This window comes from Phyllostomus discolor, chromosome 6 (genome assembly GCF_004126475.2).
Source record: "Phyllostomus discolor isolate MPI-MPIP mPhyDis1 chromosome 6, mPhyDis1.pri.v3, whole genome shotgun sequence".
NCBI classification, from domain to species: domain Eukaryota; kingdom Metazoa; phylum Chordata; class Mammalia; order Chiroptera; family Phyllostomidae; genus Phyllostomus; species Phyllostomus discolor.
Window position 1 is genome coordinate 61446117 of NC_040908.2, and position 20343 is coordinate 61466459.

Here is a 20343-nt window from a genome sequence, read left to right on the forward strand (position 1 = left end):
GGAGAAAGGCTATATTTTACCAAAAGGAGTAGATTTAGGGTAAGGAGCACTCTAGGGAGAGCTTTTGGCCAAGGAAGATTAAAAGCTTCTGAAAATTTACCTTGTTGAGTTTTAATTGTACCATTTGTACATTCCACCAATTCAGAGCACTAAGGAGATAAGCACAGTGAAAATGCTATAGACTAGGCCAAACATCACGAATGGACTGCATTGTTCGCCCAGTGAAATGAGAGTCTGTCAGTCACTATGTAACTCGGAGAGAATTCCCCAATTGGGTATTTTTCCCCATTAATAATTACCTACCATTAGGGCTGTTGCTCTCCTGCAAGGGGATGCCTCAACTAGTGAGTAAACATACAATTCATAATGAACCCATATTCGTATCCTTGATATGGTTGCATTTGGATGAAATCCAATTACATATCTCAAATAGACCTAAAGAAAGTGGGAAGTATCCTTGGGACCTGTGATTTTTCCAGGGTTATACAGATAGAACATATGCTATACACCTTATGAGCTATAGTAGGAGGTTTCCAGTAATATTGTTTATTCCATGAAATCATCTTTTCAGGACCCCAATGCGTTAACTCATACACAAGTTAAAGTGTAGGTAACTGAGTCCCTGTAGGTAAGACTGGTTTCTGACTGGGTCTGGACTATATCTGTTTATCTGGGTCAAAGGTTTCCTGTTTTTGTTTCCATATCCTCCTTTCTTCTTCTGCAGCTCTAAAAGAGAGTCTTTTATTGCTTCAACAGAAAGAAGAAACATTCTTAGGTCTATTGACCAAGGTAATTTGGCTACTTACTGTTGCCTGTCTAGTTGCAGCCTCAGCTAAATTATTTCCTTTTGCTTCCATGGTGGCCACTTTAGAAGGTCCTCAAATTTTGATAATTGCCAATTGTCTTAGTTAGATGTATAGCATCTAATGATTCTGCAACCTGTTTTCTATTCTTTATGGGCTGTCCTGAGGAAGTTAAGAAGCCTCACTACTTCTATACTATTCCAGAGTTGGGAGCTACACCAAAGGCAGAGAAGCTATCAGTGCAAATATTGGCTATTTGATCTTTGGCCGATTGACAAGCTTGAATTAGAGCAATTAATCCAGCATGTGGGCCAGATCATGTTCAGGTAAATAAGAACCTTCAGTTATGTCTGCCATGGAAGTTATTGCAAGTCCGACTTGATAATGTCCCTGTTCATCTTTCAGATAAGATCCAGCTGTAAACCAAATTAAGTTAGCATCATTGGGAGTTTTCTGTAAACCACTTCTAGGAACAAGGAGGTTGTTAATAAGCACAACGCAATCATGGATGTCTTCATCCTGCAAAGAAGGGAGCAAAGTTGCTGGGTAAAGATTGTTTTCACATTGAGTTAAAATAATATTAGGTGCAAAAAGCTGGAGTACTTCATGAGCCAGGCGACTGATGGGAGTGTTTAGTGTGGTGAGAGTTCAGTGGGGATTCAGAACATACATAAAGGAGCGCCCATAACTATTTCTTCTGTTTATTTGTATAACATGGCTGTGACAGGGACAGCTGTCATGCAGGGAGAGAGCCCTTTTGCTACTGAATCTAACCGCTGACTATAACATACAATAGGTCTAGGATAATGTCTGTGTTTTTTAGGTAAAATTCTTAAAGTGTTTCCTTTATTTTCTTGTATAAAAAGAAATAAAGCTTACAAAAGGTGTCCCAGCATGAGAATTTTAGATAATTCGTTCTTTAGAGCTGTTACAGTTTGCTTCCTTTTTGGGCTCCAATGGGTCAGGTTGATCTGATTTTAATAAGACATATAGAGGCTGGGCCATTAGTGAAAAATTTGGAAACTGTGTCAGAATCCAGTGAAACTCAGGAAACCTCTAAGCTGGTTTTTATTGTTTGGTTGTTGGTTTTTAGACGAGGAAAGGATTTTACTCCTCTGAATCTCCAGGATTAATCAGTAGCCCATTTTAGATATTAAATGACCAAGGTATTTAACGTGGGGTAAACAGAATCAAAGCTGTTACAGTAGGCAGCTAGTTACATATTAACAAAAGAGAAGAGAGCCAGACGCCTAATTAAACTGGATTAACTAGGAAGGGGCTTCACAAAAACTGCAGGGAACAGATGCTAACCCCCAAGTAGGCACAAAAGACTGATTTTCCAATCTCCCCAGGGAGCAACCAGCCTGTTCCTTTAGATTGATGGTGGGTGTTGGGGGATAAAGACTAAGGAGGAGCCCTGGCTGATATAACTCAGTGGATTGAACACAGGCCTGCGAACTAAAGGGTCACCAGTTTGATTCCCATTCAGAACACATGGCGGGGTTTAGAGTCAGGTCCCCAGTAGGGAGCATGCCAGAGGCAACCACACGCTGATGTTTCTCTCCCTCTCTTTCTCCTCCCCTTCCCCTCGCTCTGAAAATAAATAAATAAAATCTTAAAAAAAAAAAAAGACTAAGGAGGAAATTGGAAATTCCTTTGCTGGGCACATGCACAATAGAAGCCAGATTACACAGGGGAGATCCTTTTACTATGAAGCATGCACAATAGGAACAAAAATGGCATCCATAAAGGTGGGGAAAGAAAACTGGAAACAAAGCATCTAGGTTAAGGGCATGAAATCCTGGAAGATTCAGGAAACAGATTGGATAGGGGGAGACACCAGCATAGCCCTGGGAAGATCCAGGAAAAATACTGGGTGGTTTGAAAGAAAGCCTACTTTCTCCCAAGCCCAAAGAAATATAATCAAAGCTTAACAAAGGTGCAAGTCTCATGCTCTCTCTTTTCAGCAGCTGTGTGGGCCAAAGTGTAACACGGGTGGGATGAGGTCCAGAACTTGGGGGGCAGGCCAAGAAGCCCCCAAACCCCCATTAATATGGCTAGGGGAAGTGCAGCAGGGTCATTGATGATTAATTTGCACATCTAAAGAACTTGGCCTGTGTTTTAGTAATGCTAATAGCTATGCCTGTTAACAATGGCAGCAGAAAAAGGCAGAAGCTACTAGAGTAATGGCAGAGGTAGCCATTTGTGGGAGGAGTTGGAAATGAAGTTTTGGAGGGAGATCCACACTGGGATTTAAACCCAAGTATGGGGCAGCCATGCTGTCTTGGTCACATGGCTTGAAAGGAAGCAGAAGGACCGCCTCCCCCCACCTGGCCCACCAGGAAGAGGGGCTATGAAGTTTTGTTTGGATTAAGAGCAGGATCCTAGCTGAGCACAGACGACTGAGAGAAGCTGAATGGGAATCTTCCTGGCTGAACTTCGGACTTCTATTTCTTTTCCTGAGAGACAGTTCCCCTGACTGGCCTGGTTTGGCAAGGGGAGGCAGGACTGTGTGTGGCGGGGGTGCGGGGGGCCGTATTAGTTTTAAGGGACTTTGGAACTTAAAAACAGAATCTGCCATTATTCTGAAACTGTATAACTTTTGAATAAACAGTTCCTTTCCTTTTCATAAGTCTCTGGCATTGGGAGTCACGTTTTTTTTTTCGGTGACGGGCAATAGAACCCAGGGTGGTTCTGTTACAAAAGTGCAGCAATGATTACAGTGACGGAAACAGAGACTAAGCTAGACTATGGAGCCTCAGATGCCCAGCTACTGGCACTGGCAGCTCTGGGGCCTGGCCCTCCTCCTGGGCGTGGTGGGCCCAAGTGCAGGCCTGTGGTTCCAGAGGCCAAACTTCTGCAGCAAGGCAGAGCTGAACCACCTGCTCATGGACGAGACATCACCTACGCCCTTCCTTTATTATTACTCCAATAAATCTTGCCACTATACCTCAAATCCTCCTGTGTGTGTACCCCTGAAATGCATTTCCTGTGATAGCATGGAAGAATCTTATTTCCTCCAGCAACACTTTGAGACCCCATGTCCCTTTATGGCTAGCTGCTATAATAGGTAACTTGTGTCCTCTTGGGAGTCTAATACATCCTAGAGCATGAAGGTAAATCATCTACACCCTGGATTAGGGTGGAATCTCTGGGAAATTCAACATCATTCTAATTAGAGTTTAGCATCTGAGAGAAATAGGTGGGGCTCTCTATATACCCCCGGGGTCATTGCTGTCCAAGTACACTCAAAGAGGGGTTTCCTGCCTTTCTTCTTTTACAGAAATGCTTAAGAAGGCACCACATAAATTTATCACTGAAAAATATTGGCAGTCTGCTGGGATGGCTGATAATAGGGTAAGTGGATTTGGGACCACAGGATGTCTTTATTTATAGCTATGAGATCCTGTACAAACTTCCATTCTTTTCCATTTGGTTTCTTTACCAGAAAGATAGGAGAATTACAGGGGCTCCTACAAGGAATTATAAACCCCCTTTTAAAGTAATCTTGTGTGATGGGCTTAATTCCAGCTAGTGCATCGGTTCTTAAAGAGTGTCGGTGACTATTAGGCAGAGGTAAAGTATTGTCGATAGTTATTTTAGTAGCAGAGGCTAACTTAAAACTTAGTCTTGCCAATATATGTACTGGAAAAGGCCCAAAGTTGCATTTAGAATGTCTGTAACAAACATTCAGCCAGTCTCAAGATTAGTTTCCTCTTGTAGAGATTCTTTTAAAATCATTATTTTTCCAACTGGTTCAATATCTGATTTGTTTAGCTCTAAATACATTTCACCCTCTGGGAAAAGGATATGTGGGCATCATGGGTTTCAAGAAAGTCTCACCTATCAGGTGAATTGGGTCAGATTTGACTAGTAAAAATGTAGATTGCCCCATAACATTCCCTTGTTGAAAGGGGGCGTTTCCTTTTTTAAAAACAGATATTGGTTGGTTAGGTGTCCAGAAGTTTTTGTATGATTTGTACAGAAGTTTACTCCCAGGGAGAGTTGGGTAGGATTAAGAACAAGTAAAGTAGCCCCAGTACCTACAAGGGTCTTAGTAGTTTCCTCTTTTATGGTAATTTCAATTTCACCTCAAGTATTAGTAAGGAGAAGGGGAAATGCCCTCTCCTAGTCCTCGAAGCAGTCCTATGCTTGCTAATGTTTCTCTTCTTTTTCTAAATCCCATTTCAGTTTTCTGTTGTTCTTAAGATAACCCAACTTTTTACAATCCAAGGAAACCTAATACAGTAATTCTGTTGCTTTGCTCTCAGAAACCAGTAGGTGCCTTAATTGGAATAAGTCACAGCAGCAAGGATCTTATGTTCCAAGACTTAAATCAAATTTCTTTGCAAGCCCATCAGGGTTCTGGAGAGGGTTGGGGAAATCTTCAGGTAGATTCCTTAATTCTGTCCTAGTACAAGGAGAGTAGATTATGACTGATTCTCCTTATCCTGAGACGAGCCTTTCTCTAAAGGGAGATGCCAGGATGTGTGTGTGTGTGTGTGTGTGTGTGTGTGTGTTTTAATTCTAGTCTATCCTCATGGGGTTTTCTATTCTGAGTGTCCTCTAGGTCAGTAGGGAGCTGCAGTGGCAGAGGTGTAAGAAAGAGAGGAGTGGGAGGAGGCAAGGAGAACGTCTGGACAAGGAAGAGCACAGAGGGGCAGTTGGAGAAGAAGTGGGGTGTTGGCATCGAGCGGCTTGGGGAGCCTTCTTTAGCTCAGAGACAGTCTCTAAAATTTCTGATTAACAACCTGTAGAGAAGAGAATTCATCTGTGTTCCTCCTAGAAGCTTCTAATGTCCAAACAAGATAAGCTTCCTACTCATTCAGTTTCATTTTAGGGGTGGCTTTTTCAAATTGTGTGCACACAAAATTAATTTCAGTGTCAAATGAGCTCCATTGTAGTCATCTTAAGTTAATACTACTTCTGGATACATCTTCCCACTTCTGTAAGCAGTGGCAGGAAAGGCTCCCTGTGAATTATACACCTACAAGGATATAAATAGGGGCTAGGGGCTTGTCAGCCTTGGTGGCATGATTTCCCAGGTTAATTTTAGTTTTCTTTTGAGATCTGCAGAGTCTGAAGAAATTGCAAGGGATGTGGGTGGTAGGTTGAAGAGTGCTGCTTCATGGGTTGAGCTGCAAGGGGCTGTCACCACCTTAGTCTCGTCATCCCTTTGCGTGTCTTGTTCTCACTCCAGCTAATACAACTGTGAGGACTTAGGGTGCTATATAACCAACCTGTTTGTGTGTGTGCCCCCAGGTGAATCAATCATTCAATTATAGTTGTTTTGGAATTCCCTATGGGGCCCTGCATATTTTGAGAAGTGCCCTCTGACAACACCACATAGATTCTCAGTCACCTAAGAATACCTGAAATTTGAGCTGGAGGGAGTAAATGCCCTTTATCTCCAGAGCCGAACAAGTTCAGACTCATTTATCCAGCAAAACGATTTGTTCGGACTCTCAGTAAACAATTCCAATGGAAAGGCCAAAATTAAAAACCAGTCACCCATTGTTTCCCTCCTATCTCTGAGTTATCTCAACCCTTATTCTTAGCCTGGGTTATCTCAAACCTTAACCTTTAGTGCTACCTCAAAGATTTTTTTTTTCTTTACTTTATAAGAACAGGTCAAAATCAGGGCCTCCTACCTTGAAACAAGGTGGTCTGGAATTCTAAGAAAAACTCACCCAAGTTTACTCAATGCAAAGCAGAGAGCTGGTGGGGCACAATGGGGCCCTGCTGGTACTGAGCACCAGGTCCAGGTCTGCAGGGTGGTCCTAGGTGGGTTTCTTTAGAATCCTGTACAGAGCTGTGACTCACTTTTAATCAGGGATTTTTATGCTCAGAAACTTCCTATGTGGTTACTTTCGGTCTCTGAGTTTGCAAGGCCTGCCAGGCGGGCCTCTCCTGAGCTTGTCAGAGTTAGTATGTTGGCCCCTTTTTGTCCACATAGATAACTTGTCTGGGGTCACACTGTCAGTTCAGTGGTAAAACCAGGATTCCAACCCTGGCGGTGCTAGACCTCTCCGGCTTCCTTTTCGTTTAGAGGAAATAGGCTAGACAGTGTCTACATCAGGAGGCCAGGCATTCTGGCAGTTAGTCAGGCAGCAGATGGTCTGCTCTCCCACTTTGGCTTCTAAATGAGGAGAGCCACGAGCATTGGGCAAACCACGTGAGATGTCAGGTGACAAAGGGCATCGGGTTCAGGGCATGGCCCTTGTTCCTTGACACTGTGGAAATAGGGATTTTTCCTTTCTTAGGAAGCAGCTTCAAAATTTTGAAGCAGCATGAGTTTCTCCAAGGGCCACTGATGGGGCCTGGGGTAAGGGAAGCAATTCAAAGCTTGGTTCTACCCCTCTCCATTTGGGTGATGCTGGGCAACCACACTCTACTGAGGAATGCTTAGAGACCATTCTCCCTCTCCTTGTCCTCCTTCCTCTGACCAGCTGCTCACCTGCAGACTCAGCTTATAAATCCCTCCTCTGAAACATGTTGTGATCCCTAACTCCTTCCATAGTGTTCCCTGAATGCTCTGGGCATCAAGGCCACAGCATCATATGGGTCTACAGTCTCCAGAAGACTTTTCAGCCAAATCCCACCAACAAACATGGAATTATATCCATGGGCAACCTGGCCAACCCCTGGCCTGCTTCCAGATAGCTACTAAGTAGGCATAGTCCTTCCAGGGTATTTCCATTTTCTATATTTTTTAAGGTAAAATTTATGGTGAAATGCACAAATCGTAAGTGTACAGTCAAATGAGTTTCAATATATGCAAACACTCCTGTCACCCAAGATACCCCTACCAAGAGATAAAACACTTCCACTACCACCACCCACAGAAAGTGCCTCTTCCACCCCTTAGCTCCTGCAGCACAGGGGCCATGTCAGGTTACCCTTGTGACCCCAGGACCCAGCAGAGCACTCAGCAGGTAATAGACACTTCAAAATTTAACAAAAAAAAAAGTATTGAATATTTTAGAGAGAGGAAGGGAGGTGGGGGGAGAAAAAGAGAGAGAAACATCAATCTGTTGTTACACCCGTTTATACATTCATTGGTTGATTCTTGTATGTGCCCTGGCTGGGAATCAACCCACAACTTTGGCATATCAGGACAATGGATCTAACCAACTGCGCTACCCAGTCAGGGCCAAAACTTTTTTATTGATGTTTTAAATAGAGCAAAATCCCCACATTCTAGTACTGCTCTCTAGCCTCTGTCACTTTGGGAGAGTTGCTTAAACAGGTTCCTTGCCCTTGAAGTAAGGACTAGACCCCAGCCCTCCTACCTTGGGGAAATGTGGGGGTCCGCTGAGACAACCTGTGAGAGGCAGTTTGAAAAAAGGCCTGGACACGTGCAAGGGCTGTGACCATTATCATCATCATCATCATCATTTAACAGTTTTTAATGAAAGCTGTATATAAGATTACTCCTGCAACTTCTCAATTGTTTTGTCCTTATATTTGCCCTTTTCCTTTCCTACTTGGTGAGATTTGGCTTTATGTTTAAGGATCTTTTAATGGTCTCTGTCTAGTCTTAGTCTTGTGATGACCACCTTGCTGGGGGGAGCGCCACAAGAACAGCTGCACCATTCGCGCGCTCCTGTTGCACCCATTTGGTGCAGGGGACATGTTTCTTCCGTACAGCTGGACCACTTTGCCAATTTGCTGCTCTTTGCAGTGTCCTCGCAAAACCCGAACATCATCCTTTCAGATGGGCACGGATCAAACATGGTGCTTCTGTCTCAGCTCTTTGGAAAAAGAAGACATAACCTTGCGAAGGACTAAGTGGGAAGGTGCATTGAAATGCCTTTTGCAGTTCTTGCTCTGGTCAGAAATCAGAAAGGAACTGAATTTCATTTTGGCCACTGGTGCTTTAGTGATGGCCGCAAATGGAATGAGTAACCATTATTATTAATAAACTCCTACTCCTAGGACAAACATCTGGCTGAAAGTAACCAAGACAGGAAGGCATCAGACATTGACTTCCAGACTTGGCTGCTTGGGCTCCGGCCAAAGTCTGAGGGTGCCAAAGACTGCCAGGTTTTTTTCTTCTGTGCCCGTGGACCCAGGCTGTGAACTGATTTCCAGGGCCATGAATTTCCTGAAATTGCAAAGGATTCTCCCCAAGCTGTCACACAGTCCTCTCTGAGCCTCAGTTTTCCAGTAAAATGCAGGTGCTAGACAAGGACAGTCTCTTCTGGCTCCTCTGACTCCAGCCTAGAAGCGCAGTTTAGGCTGAGTTGTTCCCCTTCTTCAGCCTGTGGGGCTGACAGGGATCTGTCACAAATTCCAACATCAAGGTTTGAAAGCATTTTGTTTGTTGTTTTTTAAATCACTGGTAGATGTTCAGAAGCATCCTGGACAGTGACACTCTGGAATTCCATGGTCACTTCTTGGAAAAGTGGCACCGTCCAGTACAGTAGGAATGAGCGGGCCAGGAGGAGCTCAGGAGGACCACTGTGATGGCAGGGAAGGACACAGTGACTGGGGCAGGAGGGGCTGGTTCCCAGGGAGGACACAGGAGGGCAGGTGTACCTCTCAAGCTTAGGGTCACACCGGATCCTCCCACTACTGGAAGGTCATGATAAGAGCTAAGTGCTGGCACTATGTGCCAGGCACTGTCCTTTTTATAATTTTTCACCTAACCCTCCATTTGCCCTCTAAGGCAGACGTCTTATTATCTTCATCTTACATATAAGAAAGTGAGGTCAAAATAACTTCTCCAAGACACACTAATTAAGTGGCAGGAAATGGGTTGAGAGCTAGGTGGTGGGACCCCATGCCTCCCCTCCCAACCCTCACTGTCCTGAGCCCCCTGAGGTGGAGCTGGGTGGAGATGCACCACCCCCCCCTCCCAAAGCCCACTCTGCTGTCAGCACTGAATGCCAGTGCCAGCTGGGTTTCTGCTCACCCTCTAGATACCTTGTTTTTTGTTTTTGTTTTTTAAGTTTTAATTCAAAATATATTCACAAGCAGTTGCAAAAATAGTATGGAGTATTGATACATGCTACAACCTGGACAAACTTTTAAACATCGCTCTAAGTGAAAGAATCCAGTCACAAAAGACCACATATTATATAATTTGATGTGTATAAAATGTCCAGAATAGGTAAACCTACAGAAAGATTAGTGGTCGCCTAGGACTGGAGGGAATGGGGAAGTTCTTAGGGGGTGACTACTAATGGATTCAAGTTCCTTTCTGAAGTGATGAAAATGTTCTAAAGTTAGATTGTGGCCATGGTTGCACTGTGAAATATACTAAAAAATAACATTGAATTGTACACTCAATAAAGCTGTCAAACAAAAAATAAAAGTGCTCTGAATATTTGAGAGGCAAAGCCATCCTTGACTCGCTTGCACCCCACTTAAAATAGAGAGATCCCATGTCTCTATTACCCAGCTTCTCCTAAGGAGGTCATCTTATGTAACTATATTAAGTGTACCTTCCTCTTTAAAGTGGGGATCCTGAAGGTCCGGAGCACTTATTTCAGCGCTTCAGGTTCAGACCCTAGTGATAACATCTCACCCATCCCCTGGCCTTTACAAAATACCCAGCCCCACACACAAACACCATTTGACCCTCAAGACAAGCCTGTGAGTCAGGGCCGCCCCGTCTCTTGGTTTTCTTGGTCACAAGATGCTTCCTCCTACCCCGAACTCCCTCTGTAGGGTTTGCCAAATTTAGCAAATAAAAGTTTTTACCTGTCAACCCTGTAAAGCAATCAGTTCTAATGTGCCAGCCAGTCCTGGGCGGGGCTGCTCATCATTTTAAGACAGTACTGATTACAGACTTTTAAGAACTGAAAGGGCTCTGGACCCTCTCCTAGCCCAGCCTCACCCATCAGGCTTGGTCTGGGTCTCCCAGGCCAAAGCCTCACTTGGGCCATTTTCTCTAGCCTTTCTATTCGTGCCTCAGTTTGCCCACCTAGAGGCGAGTCCTGCATTCCCCTGCAGATACATCGCAGGGCGGCGGGAGGGCCGGCAGGCCAGGGGGAGCCCGCTGGAGTGGAGAGCCCCGCTCCAGGCCTTCTGTTAGGATTTAGGCAGGCAGGAAAACGAGGAATAAGGATGGCACCGCTCTGGGTTCGGCCTGGGTACGACCTCCCCTCCTCCCAAGCCGGGACTAAAATCCCAGCGAGGGTGGATTGCGACCCCCTTGCCAAGCCCAGGTCCAGTGGACCTTCATGGACCTGATTAGGAGCCCAGAAAAGTCACAAGTCACAGCGCCCCTCCGGACGCACTCGCAGACTGACGCACGCTCCCCTGCCGGCCCCGCCCCCACGAACTACAATTCCCAGCAGGCGCGGGCTGCGGGACGGGAAATCCAGGAGGAGGGCGTTTGCCACTGGAAGACTGCGTTCTGCGCGGTGGGTTCTGCGCGGTGGGAGCCCCATCGCCGAGTGGGGGCGCCTGACGGGAGAAGCGGGGCCTCTCTACGCGTAAGCCCGGCTCCCCGGCTCTATATACACCGTTCCCCGTGGGGTCGCCGGCGCCAGCCCTCCTCCCGAACCTGAGCTCCGCCCAGCCCTTGCCTGTAGCTGGGGCTTCGGGGAAAGGGATGGTGGGTGGGGGCTTGGGCCGGTCGCCTGGGAGGGATGCGGGGGGCGCTTCCCTGACCTCTCCTTCAGCTCCTGGAGCGGACTCCCTTTCCTGGACGGAGGAGCATCTCCGACCTGAGGCTGGACTAAGCCTGTTAGGGCCCCTGGGTGGCCGGCAGGGCTCCTCAGGAAACCCAAGAAGGCTTGATTCTCCGCGTCCTGGGATGTAGGTCCGGGTGTTCGTGCCCAGGCTTCAGCTTTGCATGGCAATGCCAGGTAAGGCTGAGGGGACCAGAGCACTCCCATTCAGTATGTTCTCCCTCAAAGTCCTAGGCTCACACCTCAGGGTCAGGCGCCAGAACCTTTGTGCTGACTTCCCAAGTTACCCAAGGATTCTCTGTGGCGCTGCAGAAAGGACTTACCAAACCCTTCAGTGCAAGCCAGGAACTCAGGGGTCCAGCCTGTTCGGTGGGATGAGCTGTGTTGAGGCCCCACTTCATTCACTTTCCGGGCCCAGGGCGTTCTCTCCAGAGGCTTCTTCTCAGCTGATTTCTGGCTCCCAAGTGGGGATTCAGGTTACACCTGTATCGGGAGCAGTGACACCACAGTGACCAGCAACACATTGGACTTTGTGTCTCCAACCTCATTTTCAGCTTTTACACTTTCTGATCTGGTCATACACTGCTATGCCCCTGACCATCAGCGTTGATAGGAAAAGGCCCAGTATAGCAAGGACCCTCTAATGTCGGTGAGATTTTATTCTTCTGTAGTTAGTTCAAGACCAGCTACTTCCTAGAAATACTCCATTTAGTAAGTGGGAACCCCAGAGAGGATGGGCTGGTTGCTCAGATTCCCTTGCTAGCAGGAGTTGGGATCATAATAACTGGTCAGGTGGTCTCTAAGCATGCTAATTTTTGTCTGGGAAGTTCTCAGAGGCTTGGTTTTCCAAGCATTTCTGTTCAGACAACCAGCCTTTTGTGGAGTAGCCTCTCTGGCCCTAGACACAAAAGATAGATACCATAGAAACTTGGAGACTTGCACTGCCCCAGTTCCTGGGCTTGTTAATAGGAGCCTGTTCTCTCCTTCCACAGTGAGCTTCTGCATTCCAGGGCATAGCACCCGACTTTCGAATGAGTAAGAGCCTGTGTTACCTGCGTGTGATGTGCCAGAAGCCATTTAATGCCCATCTCTGCTTCCTGAATATACAGCCAGCAGGGTGCAGTTAAAGTCACAGGGCAGTGTTAGTAGGTCATTGCAGGGAATGTGGCTGAGGGTACAGTGTACTAAAAGTTGGGTTCTTTCCCCTTCAGTATTTTGGGGGCCACGCAGGAACATACATACTTTGCACATGGAAATGCCTGCACCTACACTGGTTACACTTCCTGGTGCAGCTACAGGATTCCCACTGTGGCAGAGATATCTTTAGCACATGAATGCTTGCAATAAAAGTTTGTTAAAACTGGCATTTAAAGGGGGGAAGTGGAGGATGGTAGAGGGGATTAAATGGTGATGGAGAGAGACTTGATTGGGGTGATGAACACAACACTGTGTACAGATGATGTGTTGTAGAATCGTGCACCTGAAACCTGTGTAATTTTGTTGACTGTCACCACAGTAAATTCAATAAAAAGGGAAAAAACTGTCTTTAAAAAAAAATTCATGGTTTTAATAACACCTTCCATGTATAGTGAAATTATGGTTGAATTTTTGTCTTAATATTGTTTGTACATATATTTTAAGTCTTTCATGTGTATAGGACTTCACAGGTTTCGCAGCAAGGTCTTTGTATCAATAACAGGTAATAAAGCTTGTGTCCGGAGTCCTACAGGCCACGTCCCTCCCTGTCAACCAGTCCCGGAGGTGAGGGACAGCTGCCCTGCTTCTTGTCACCACCAGGGGTCACCCTTTCCCGTGGAACCACTGCTCAGGCCCCTATTATACGGCCTGGGACTGGGGTGAGGGACTGAGGGCTTTGGTCCCGTGTGCATGATTAGATGGCCTTGGCCGGAGGCCCGGCCTCCACCTTCCGCTTTAGTCCCAGCTTTCGTTGGTAAAGGTGGGGAGGGTGATCTCGGGACCCTCCACACCCGTCAAAGAAGGATGGGATGGAGGCACTTCCGGGAACGTCTATGTCCTGTCTTTCCTGAGGCAGAGGTAGAAGGCCAGGCCGGTTTTCTAGTCTCTCTAGGCTCACCAGTCTTGAGAGAAAGGAACTAGGGTGCAGTGGGAATAGGAGAGGCCTGGCTCCCGGGCTCTGGAAGAAGGAAGCCTAAGCAGGGCCACATTGCAACCGCCCCGGGGAGTTGGGGGAGGGGACCTGGGGAGGAGGTCGAATGCCAAGGAGGAATACAGGCCCCTCCACTCACACTCTGGAAGGTAAATCGAGAAAAGGACCCAGTAGGATGCCGTCTGCAGATCGTCAGAGTTACCCAGAGAGGAGTCCTTGGTAATTTATATACATGTGGAGGAGGGGATATCTGCAGGTACCGAGGAGGGAAAGGAGCTCAGGACACTGCTCAGTCTAGGGCTGGTGGCCAATGGACAAGAAAGGAGAAAGCCACGGGTCTTTCAGAAGACAGAAACCAAGAATGTTTGCAGAGAGGAGGGCTTAGAGTACGATTTGAATCCACAGCTATAACAAATAATTTTTTGAGAGCCTGCTGTGCCAAGCTGTGGACTGGGCTCTTGGAATTTGGGGGTGAACCAAACACACAGTGGCAACCCATTTAGAGGGCTTACAGTTGAGTACCAGTCTATAGTCTAGCCCTGAAATGAACCTGTAGGTTTAACTGTGGTGGGAGCCCCAAGAGTGTGGGGGACAGACTGCCCTGGTTTGGGATCCCCAACTTAAGCCGTGTCCTGGAGGAAGAGGGCCAGAGTGAATCAGCAGAAGAATGGCAGGTACACAGCCCTGAGTAAGGAGCCTGGCCGCGGCGGGGTGCCTCAGTCAGTTGGAGCATCATCCTGTGCTCCAAAAAGGTTGCAGTTTTGATCCCCGTTGGGGTGCCTGTGGGAAGCAACCAATGAATGTTTCTCTCTTACATTGATACTTGACTCTCTTCCTTTCCCTTCCTCTCTAAGATTAATAGTTTCTTTTTAAGGAACAGAGGGGGACTCTGGCTGGTGTGGCTTAGTGGATTGAGCACCAGCCTATGAACCAAAGAGACACCGGTTCGATTCCCAATCAGGGCACATGCTCTGGGTTGTGAGCCAAGTGATATCCCCAGTGGGGGGTGCTTGAGAGGCAACCACACATTGATGTTTCTCTCCCTCTCTCCTTGCTTTTCCCTCTCTCTAAAAATAAATTAAAAAAATATAACTTTAAAAAAGGACACGGGAATAAAGGGGGAAAATGGGACAACTATAATAGCATAATCAATACAATATATTAAAAAAAAAAGCCTGTTTGAGACTAGAAGGGAATGAAAGAACCATGTAACATCATGTGTTTGCACCCTACCTGGGCTTCCCGAATCCTCTGGGCTCTTTCCTGGATAGAACCTGGGCAGTGGGCCAATGGGTCAAGTTTAAAAACAAAGGAGCTATGGTGATCTGCATAGTAAGGAGCTGAGGTGGAGGGGAGAGGGCTGGGTCTGGAGGAAGGAGAGTGTGCTTGAACCACCTGTGGAGAGGACATTGCCAGGTGCAGATAAGAAGAGTGGATTTGGGAGGGGTGGTCAGAGGTTTTTGAAGTATAACGTACATATAGAAGAGTCCTTTTTAAATTTATTTTTTACTGTGTTTTGCTATACATTTAAGAGCACCCTCCTTTAAAGATCTAAATTCTTCCAACTGAAATTTCCTTAAGTCAATAGGGTGCAGAATGGGCCACCTGGGGCTCTAGTCATGGAACCCCAGAGAGAAGGTGGGTGTTAGGCCATGGGAAAAGGGGAGAAGGTGGGGCAAGAGAAGTAGGTAGTGGCCTGATCTTACAAGGCAACAAGAAGCATTTGGGGTCCATGCAAGGAGTCATGGGTGGTCACTCAAAGACTTTAGGCAGAGCTGTCACAGGACACAGTCTGCTAGAGCAAAAGTTCCGGAACAGGGGAGAGGCAGGGGGTGTGAAACAAGGGTGCACTGCCCTGGCAGGGGCCGAGGGAAGTAGGGCAGGTGGTGCCAGCTTCTGCACTTCACCCTGGAGGCCAGGGAAAGCCAACCTCAGCTTTCAGCCCAGCCCTAACCCTTGGAATTTATTGAAAGCTAGTGTACTGCCTTCCAGAAAAACAAAGACAAACTATACACCAACTTTTGTATCCACGTTCAGGAGAGAGAGAGGGAAGGTCTGTTACAAATCTCTGAAGGTGCAGCAAAAAATAAATAAATAAATAAATAAATAATCATGTACCAAGGAGGAACAGGAGCCAGAGACCCATCTTAGGAAGCTTGTCTGGGCCTCTGTCCATCTGTCCATCAGTCCTCCATCTCCCATTACAGGTGCCACCCGAGTAAGCTGGCTGGACAGGCTTGAGAGGACAGCGGGCTGCAGAGAAAGAGGGGCCTGCCAGCTTATGCTAAACCAGCCCCGACAGTTCCCTTCATTCCTCTTCTCTCCCTATTGCCAACCACCTTGCTTCAGGATTGTTCCCGACATCCACTAACCCAACCACAGACAGTTCAATTGGAGCTTGACCTGCTCAGGTAGAAATATCCTGAGGCCCACGTTCTCCCTTACCCCCCACAGGACCTAGTTCTTCACACCAGGCCTCTCCTCCACATCCCTTCATGTTCAGGCCTGTCCCATGCCTGCCCCTCTTTCTACCCAACCCCTTCCACGTGCTCCTCTGGATTCTAACTCCCCTAGGAGAAAAATCAGTGTATTCTCAGCACCCTCTCCTTCTATTTCCCTGGCCATGGGGAACCTGGCTGTCCTGTGCTGCCCTCACATTCCCAGGCCCTACCCTTGGCCTCACCTCCCATCTCGAGGGCCCCACCTGTCCCTAGGACATTCTTCTCCCAGCACTTCCTCGGGTTTGGAACCTGTATTCATTGCCCTGGCTTGTGTGACTCAGTTGGTAATGGAAAGGTGGTGAGTTGGATTCCTGGTCAGGGTACACACCTAGGTTGTGGGTCCAGGCACATGGGGAAGTGACCAATCAATGTTTTTCTCTCACATCGATGTTTCTCTCTCTCCATAGCTCTCTCTCTAAAAGCAATGAAAAAATAGCCTTGGGTGAGAGTAAAAATAAATAAAGAAAGGTATCTATATTGACTTTTATTTTTAATCATAAAAATAGTGTTTGTCATAATGAACATCTCGAGAGTCTAGAAATACAAAGCTGTGGCACAGTCCTACCTGGTCTGACCTTCCTGGGAGATGCGTGCACCTGGCTGCAGGGTTTAGACTCCTGGCTTCCAAGGGGTCATCTCACTGACGCTGCACTTTCCTCTCTAAATTAGAACTCTAGTTCAGGCTGACAAATAATTGATTAAAAGAATTCTGTAGCTCACAGCCTTTCCAGGAGGGCTACAGAACCAGCCAGGGACAATGCCCCAAAGGTTACAGCCAAGCTGGCCTAGTGGAGGCACCCCTGAGCACAAACACCACCTTTTGCAGCACAACTGACCCAGACCCTGGGCGGGACCACTAGGGTCTCAGTCTCCTCGGCCACTGGAGACAGGATATGGTTGTCACCTCTTCCCAGGGTGGAGTCCTCTTTGTGCCTGCTTCATATTCAAAGTCTAGCATGAGGGCATTTGTTTGGCAGAATGCCTGCACCCCAGCTGCAAGGCAGCCTGGGAAGGCCTCGTCTGGCTTCTGTGAAAGGAAGGAATTTTCTTGATGGAGAGCGCCCAGAGGTAGGAAATGCAGGAAGGCAGATGTCCCCCTCAGTTCTCTGGGAGTCCAGCCACCTCTATTTCAGCAGCTCCTGCTTTATGAGCCACACCCCTCATGTCTGAGACCTCAAGCTATAGCCTGCTTACCTGCCCTTCAACTTCTCAGAAACCACCTGTCCGCACAGTGCTCCCTACTGCGCTCCACCAGGGGTCCCAGCTAGACGCCACCACCTTCTCTGTCTGTCGACAGCTGTCTCAGCCATGGCACCACCACTCGGGAAGAGCTGGCATCCACTGTGCACACTGCATAGTTTCACATGTCGTCATGTCATTTGGCCCTGAGACCCACCCCCGGCCCCTGCCAGGAGGAATGCCTTATTAATACCCCCATTTACACTCGAGGAGATGGGAGCCCGGAGAGCCCAAGCCCATCCTTGGGTTTGCCCCTTTCTCACTCACAGTGGCCCCTTGAGAGCAGGGTCTGTGTCCTGCTCCTTCTCTGCTGGGGACCCTTGTTTCCCAATGAGCTACAGGGTGCACGTGATCCTCGAAGTGTCTCAGCAGTCACGTCTTCTCAGGCTCCCACAGAACAGCCTTTCTCAAACTTGACTGATCACCAGATTGATCTAGGATGCTTGCGTGGCATAATCTAGATCCCTAATTCTCTCCTGGAGCATCCAGTTCTCACGATTTCAGGAAGGCCGGGAATCCAAGACGTTTGACAAGTCCTCAAGTGATTCTTATGATCACACAGACCAGGAAATACTTCTCCTGGTAGCTGTTTATTTCCTTTGGGTGGACTTAGACTGACCTGGGCCTCTAAATTATGGGCTTTTCTCAACGGAGACCAGAACCTGAATAATGGACGGGGAGAATCACTTTGTGCTCTGGAAGGACCATAAGACAGGGAGTCATGTGCTGCCAGACAGTGGTGCCCTGACACCTTCAAAATAGGTTTACAGAAATTCTAGTAAACTCGTCCCAAGGGAGTAGCCATGGTCGTGCACAAAGCAGTCCTGTGCCAAAGCGGGAGACTGAGGATGTCCTCATGTGCCCGTGTGACTAGCAGGATGCAGTGCTGCAGGCCTGGCTGAGGGGGCAGAGCCAGGAGGCAGGCCTCCTTCTTCTTCCTTCTCCCTGGTCTGTCCAGGCCAGTGACTGCCCCGAGATGGGGGGGATTCCACCCTCTGCCTGGGGCACTTTGGCTCACTTAGGCCCTGACATTTGCCTATGCAAAGCCCTGCATGGAGGGAGGGTGTGGCTGAGTTGAAGGCAGTATGGACTAGGAAACCCACTCAGTTTGGTGTTTGCAGTGGGGTGGTATGTAAAGTATCTTGAAATCTGTATTGCTTGCCCTGGCTGGTTTGGCTCAGTTGGTTGGAGCCTAGTCCGTAATAGAAAGGTTGAGGGTTCGATCCCTGGTCAGGGTACATACCTAGGCTGCCAGTCTGGGTACCTAGGGGAAGTAATCCTTTGACTTGCTGACTCTGGTGTCATAGGAGGTCTCCTTGGGTGAGGTTAGTTGCCACCTGTCCTTATGGTTCAGATGTGGAACAAAGGTCAGCTGGGGAGTGGATGTCAGGGAGGAGACCTCACCTCTGACTCCAGGCCTGGACTGTCTCTTTGGTTTTTGTTTTCTCACTTTTCCCACTGCACCAAATAGGCTCCCTATTAAGCCACCCCAGTGACTCTTTATGGCTTCTTAAGCGCCTTTCACCTGCAGGTCTCAGGAATCTCCTGGTCTTCCTCTCTGAAGGCGGTGGCAGTCCCAGCCCCGGCACTCTCTCCGCATAGCCCCCAGCACCGTGGCCTCCAAAGACGCAAGCCCGTGGCCTTCAGTTCTCCTTTGTGCCAACAGCCAGGACCTCCCCAAAATAACAAACACAGGAAAGTCACAGTGCCCCAGAAAGGCCTTATATTCGTGATCCCGGGCTGTGTTTCCCCGTTCCCTGGTTTCAACAGAATCAGACACCGAGCTCCAGTCCTTCTTTGTCCTCCAACTCTTCCCAGAAGTCAGAGTTCCTAAACTCACTCAGGTTACAGAGCACCGGAAGTCATGGGCTTGTTAAGGAAGTCTGCGAGTACCTCGTGTCCAAGTTCATCACAGGAAAGTGGGGTCAGAACCCAACCCTAGGTGAAGCTCAGGGTGGCTCAGTTATTTGTGCACAGGCTCTGGGCCGGGCAAACTTTGGGTTGAAACCCACCTTCCACACTTACTAATTAACGTCGCCTTGGGAAAGTCATTCAACTTCTCAGAGTCTCTCAGTGCTATGGATTGAATTGTGTTCCCACAAGATTCTTATGTTGGAGCCCTAACCCCCAGTGTGATTGTATGGGAGATAGAACCTTTAGCGAGGTAAATGAGGTCATAAGGATGAGGCCCTGATTCAACAGGACTGGTGTCCTTATAAGAGAAATTGACAACAGCCCTGGCCAGTGTGGTTCAGTTGGCTGGAGCATCACAGAGTAATGAAAGGTTGCCAGTTCCATCCCCGGTCAGGGCACATACATAGGTTGCCATTTTGATCCCTGGTCTGGGCACCTACAGGAGGCAACCAATCGATGCTTCTCTCTCACGTTGATGTTCCTTTCTCTCCCTTCCTCCCTCTCTAAAGCTAATGAGAGCCCTGACTGGTGTGACTCAGTTGGTTGGGCAACATCCAGCAAAGTGAAAGGTCACCAGTTTGATCCCCGGTCAGGGCACATGCCTGCATTGTGGGTTCAGTCCCTGGTTGGAGCACATACGAGAGCCTGATCAATGTTTCTCTCTCACATCGATATTTCTCTGTCTTTGCCTCCCTCCCTTCCCCTCTCTCTGAGAGAATAAATAAATAAAATCTTTAAAAAAATAAAAGCAATGAGAAAAATGTCCTCGGGTGAAGATTAAATATATTTTTAAGTAAATAAATAAACAAGTTAATTAATTTAAAAAAGAGAAAGTGACACCAGAGAGCTCTGTCCACACAAGCACAGGGGAAGGGTCATGTGAGGACACAGCAAGAAGTTGTCTGCAAGCCAGGAAGACAGCTCTCACTGGAAACCAACTGTTACGACACCTTGATCTTGGACTTGTAGCCTCCAGAAGAGAAAATAAATTTTTGTTGTTTAAACCACCCCAACTGTGGTATTCTGTGATGGCAGCCTGAGCTGACTCATACACTTGGTTTGTTCATCTGAAAAGCAAGGATAAAACCAGTCCTTGCATCGTGAAGCTATTGTGA

General features: G+C 47.5%; 1 protein-coding gene and 1 pseudogene across 1 annotated transcript in view; both read right to left on the reverse strand.

Moving 5' to 3' along the window:
* The window catches only part of CAPG (capping actin protein, gelsolin like), a 31996-nt gene extending 20209 nt beyond the window's left edge, over positions 1-11787 (reverse strand). The window contains exon 1 of the mRNA XM_036028229.1: positions 11770-11787. The gene's annotated coding sequence lies outside the window, so the exon portion shown is untranslated. The remainder of the gene's footprint in view (positions 1-11769) is intronic.
* On the reverse strand, positions 8213-8778 carry LOC114500062 (annotated as a pseudogene).
* Positions 11788-20343: the final 8556 nt, after the last annotated feature.